This window comes from Arachis ipaensis, chromosome B06 (genome assembly GCF_000816755.2).
Source record: "Arachis ipaensis cultivar K30076 chromosome B06, Araip1.1, whole genome shotgun sequence".
In the NCBI taxonomy this organism is placed as follows: domain Eukaryota; kingdom Viridiplantae; phylum Streptophyta; class Magnoliopsida; order Fabales; family Fabaceae; genus Arachis; species Arachis ipaensis.
The window spans coordinates 69,818,461-69,824,028 of record NC_029790.2 but is presented as its reverse complement, the minus strand read 5'-3'; positions in this window follow the sequence as shown (position 1 = coordinate 69,824,028).

Here is a 5,568-nt window from a genome sequence, read left to right as displayed (position 1 = left end):
GTTGGTGGTGGTGGTGGTGCTGGTAGTGGTGGTGGTGTTGGTGATGGTGTTGGTGTTGGTGGTGGTGGTGGTGGTGGTGGAGGAGGTAATTGTGTTGGTAGTGGTGAGGGTATTTTTGTCCAAAAAAACTAAAAAGACGATTTTAATACGAAAAAAACGTTAAGAACGATTCTAAGTCGAAAATTAGATGAGGGACGGTTTCGATTCTGGCCCTCAACGTTAGGGACCAAAATCATACTTACCCCTAAATTTAATTTCGAAAATTCTTTCCCCCCTTCTCACCTTCTTCTATTTAAAGGACTAACACTCCTCCTCAATGTGCAATTCGGACTCTCTCTCTCTATAAGTTCGAATTCTCTCATCTCTACCTCCTCCTTCTATTCTTCTTTTCCTCTGACACGTCAAGGAATCTCTATACTGTGACATAGAGGATTCCATACTTTCTTCTTCTCTCTTTCATATGAGCAGGAGTAAAGACAAAGGCATTCTTGTTGAAGCTGATCCTGAACCTCAAAGGACCTTGAAGAGAAAGCTAAGAGAAGCTAAAGTACAACTCTCTGGAGAGGACCTAATAGAAATTTTCAAACAAGAAGAAGCCATGGTAGCCGAAAACAACAACAATGCCAACAATGCAAGGAAGGTGCTTGGTAACTTTACTGCACCTATTCCCGACTTCTATGGGAGAAGCATATATATCCCTGCCATTGGAGCAAACAACTTTGAGCTTAAGCCTCAATTAGTTTCTCTGATGCAACAGAATTGCAAGTTTCACGGACTTCCATTGGAAGATCCTCATCAGTTTTTGGCTTAATTTTTGCAAATCTGTAACACTGTCAAGACCAATGGGGTTGATCCCGAGGTCTACAGGCTATTATTTGTCCCTTTTGCTGTAAGAGACAGAGCTAGAATATGGTTGGACTCACAACCTAAGGAAAGCCTGAACTCTTGGGAAAAGCTAGTCAATGCCTTCTTGGCAAAAATTCTTTCCACCTCAAAAATTGAGTAAGCTTAGAGTGGAAGTCCAAACCTTCAGACAAAAAGAAGGTGAATCCCTCTATGAAGCCTGGGAAAGATACAAGCAATTGATCAGAAGGTGTCCTTCTGACATGCTTTCAGAATGGAGCATCATAGGTATCTTCAATGATGGTCTGTCTGAACTGTCCAAGATGTCATTGGACAGCTCTGCTGGAGGATCTCTTCATCTGAAGAAGATGCCTGCAGAAGCTCAGGAACTCATTGAAATGGTTGCAAATAACTAATTCATGTACACTTCTGAAAGGAATCCTGTGAATAATAGGACAAATCATATTGGCTCAGAACAAAATATTGACTCAACAAGTCAATATAATTTCTCAGAGTCTGTCTGGAATGTAAGCAGCATCAGGCAGTAACAAAGAAGCTTCATCTGAAGAAGAAGCTTATGATCTTGAGAACCCAGCAATGGAAGAGGTGAATTACATGGGAGAACCCTATGAAAACACCTATAATCCTTCATGGAGAAATTATCCAAATCTCTCATGGAAGGACCAACAGAGGCCTCAACAAGGATTCAACAATAATAATAGTGGAAGAAATAGGTTTAGCAATAGCAAGCCTTTTCCATCATCTTCTCAACAACATACAGAGAATTCTAAGCAGAGCCAATCTGACTTAGCAACCATAATCTCTTATCTAACTAAGACCACTCAAAGTTTCATGACTGAAACAAGGTCCTCTATTAGAAATTTGGAGGCACAAGTGGGTTAGCTGAGTAAGAAAGTTACTGAACTCCCTCCTAGTAATCTCCAAAGCAATACAGAAGAGAACCCTAAGAGAGAATGCAAGGCCATAAACACGTCCCACATGGCCAAATGCATAGAGGAGGGAAAGGCAGTGATTTCCACTGAGAAAGACCTCAATAGACGTCCACTGGCCTCCAAGAAGTTCCCTAATGAGGAACCATGAGAATCTGAGGCTCATACAGAGACCATAGAGATTCAATTGAATTTACTTCTGCCATTCATGAGCTTTGATGAGTATTCTTCCTCTGAAGAGGATGATGATGTTACTGAAGAGCAAGTTGCTAAGTACCATGGAGAAATCATGAAGCTAAATGCCAAGTTATTTGGTAATGAGACTTGGGAGGATGAACCCCCCTTACTAACCAAAGAACTGGATGACTTGACTAGGCAGAGATTTCCACAGAAGAGACAGGATCTTGGAAAATTCTCAATACCTTGTACCATAGGCACCATGACCTTTGAGAAGGCTCTGTGTGACCTGGGGTCAAGTATAAACCTCATGCCACTCTCTGTGATGGAGAAGCTAGGGATCCTTGAGGTACAAGATGCAAGAATCACACTAGAGATGGCAGACAATTCAAGGAAACAGGCTTATGGACTTGTAGAGGATGTCTTGGTAAAGGTTGAAGGCCACTGCATCCCTGCTGATTTCATAATCTTAGTCACTGGGAAGTGTATGGATGAATTCATCATCCTTGGCAGACTCTTCCTAGCCATAGCAAAAGCTGTGATTGATGTTTACAGATGAGAATTGGTCCTTCACGTGAATAAGGACTCCCTTGTGTTTAAAGCTCAAGGATCTCCCACTGTAACCATGGAGAGGAAGCATGAAAAGCTTCTCTCAATGCAGAGTCAAATAGAACCCCCACATTCAAACTCTAAGTTTGGTGTTGGGAGGCCATCATCATGCTTTGAGTATCTGTGAGGCTCCATGAGAGCCCACTGTCAAGCTATTGACATTAAAGAAGCGCTTGTTGGGAGGCAACCCAATTTTATTTAATTATATCTATTTATTTTCCATTGTTATTTTATGTTTTCTATGGGTTGATGATCATGTGAGGCCACAAAAATAACTGAAAAAGCAAAAACAGAATGAAAAATAGTATTAAAAATAGCACACCCTGGAGGAGAAGCTTACTGGCATTTAAACGCCAGTAAGGGTAGCAGAATGGGCGTTAAACGCCCAGTCTAGCACCATTCTGGGTGTTTAACGCCATAAATGGGCACCAGACTGGCTTTTAACGCCAGAAAAGGGTACAGAGCTAGCGTTTAACGCCAGAAAAGGGAGAAAAGCTGGCGTTTAAACGCCAGAAAGGGAAGATAATCTGGCGTTAAATGCCAGAAATGGGCAGGAACTTGGCGTTTAACGCCAGGATTGGCAATCAAGGGGCATTTACACGCCAACATGGTGCGGAGATGAGAAATCCTTGACACCTCAGGATCTGTGGATCCCACAGGATCCCCACCAACCTCATCTCTCTCTCTTCTTCACACCAATCACCTCAATACCTTTTCCCCAAAAACCCCTCACCTATCAAATCCTACCTTCTTCTCCATAATCTTTTCTCCAATCCACATCCATCCATCATAAAACCCCACCTACCTCACCATTCAAATTCAAACCACTTTCCCACCCAAACCCACCCATACATGGCCGAACCCTACCCCTCTATCCACTCCTATATAAACCAATCTTCAATCCTTCTTTTCCACATATCACAAACACTACTTCTCCCCCTTGGCCGAAACCTCCACTACCCTACATCTCCCTTAATTCTTTTTCTTCTACTCTCTTATTTCTTCTTTTTCTCGAGGACGAGCAAACCTTCTAAGTTTGGTGGGGTAAAAGTGTTGCTTTTTATTTTTCCATAACCATTTATGGCACCTTAGGCTGGAAGAACCTATAGTAAGAGAAAAGGGAAGGCAATTGCTTCCACCTCTGAGCCATGGGAGATGGAAAAATTCATCTCAAGGGTGCATCAAGACCACTTCTATGAAGTTGTGGACAAGAAGAAGGTGATCCCTGAGGTCCCTTTCAAACTCAAAAAGAGTGAATATCCGGAGATCCGACATGAGATTCGAAGAAGAGGTTGGGAAATTCTCACTAACCCCATTCAACAAGCCAGTTCAACTAAGAAGGCATGACCTCAAGCCCGTGGCTAGAGGATGGTTGGAGTTCATCCAACGCTCAATCATTCCCACTAGCAACCGTCTAAAGTTACTATAGACCAGGCTATCATGATCCATAGCATCATGATTGGAGAGGAAGTAGAAGTTCATGAGGTTATATCCCTAGAACTCTACAAGGTGGCAGACAAGTCCTCTACTTTGGCAAAGTTAGCCTTCCCTCATCTCATTTGTCACCTCTACAATTCAGCTGAAATTGACATAGAGGAAGACATCCTCATTGATGAGGACAAGCCCATCACTAAGAAAAGGATGGAGCAAACAAGAGAGCCCACTCATGGACCTCACCAAGAGCATGAGGAAATTTCTCATCATGAAATCCCTGAGATGCCTCAAGGGATTCACTTTCCTCCATAAAATATTTGGGAGCAAATCAACACCTCCCTAGGAGAATTAAGTTCCAACACGGGACAACTAAGGGTGGAGCACCAAGAGCATTCCATCCTCCTCCATGAAATTAGAGAACATCAAAGAGTCATGAGGGAGGAGTGATGAGCGGATATTTTATACGCTTTTTGGGGATAATTTCATATAGTTTAGAGTATGTTTTAGTTAGTTTTTAGTCTATTTCTAGTAGTTTTTAGGAAAAATTCATATTTCTGGACTTTACTATGAGTTGTGTGTTTTTCTGTAATTTCAGGTATTTTTCTGGCTGAAATTGAAGGAGCTGAGCAAAAATCTGATTCAGGCTGAAAAAGGACTGCTAATGCTGTTGGATTCTGACCTCCTTGCACTCAAATTGGATTTTCTGGAGATACAGAACTCGAAATGGCATGCTTCCAATTGCATTGGAAACTAGACATCCAGGGCTTTCCAGCAATATATAATAGTCCATACTTTGCATAAGGATAGATGACGTAAACTGGCGTTCAACGCCAGTTCTCTGCCCAATTCTGGCGTCCAGCGCCAGAAAAGGATCAAAAACTGGAGTTGAACGCCCAAACTGGCATAAAAACTGGCGTTCAACTCCACAAATGGCCTCTGTACGTGACTCACTTAAATCTCAGCCCCAACACACACCAAGTGGTCCCCAGAAGTGGACCTCTGCATCATCCATCATAGTCCACTCATATTTTGTAACCCTAGGCTACTAGTTTAGTATTTAAACAACTTTTAGAGACTTATTTTGTATCTCATGACATTTTAGATCTAAACTTTGTATTCTCTGACGGCATGAGTCTCTAAACCCCATTGTTGGGGGTAAGGAGCTCTGCTGTGTCTCGATGAATTAATGCAAGTATTTCTGTTTTCCATTCAAACACGCTTGTTCCTATCTAAGATGTTCGTTCGCGCTTAACTGTGATGGAGGTGATGAGCTGTGACACTCATCACCTTCCTCAAATCATGAACGTGTGCCTGACAACCACCTCCGTTCTATATATAAGGTGGCCACTCCATATCATCCACAAACCAACGGGCAAGCTGAAGTCTCTAACAGAGAATTAAAGAGAATCCTGGAACGGACAGTAAATACCCGTAGAAAGGATTGGGCAAGGAGCTTGGATGATGCTCTGTGGGCTTACAGAACAGCATTCAAGACCCCTGTAGGGACCTCTCCATACCAACTCGTGTATGGTAAGGCATGCCACTTGCCCGTGGA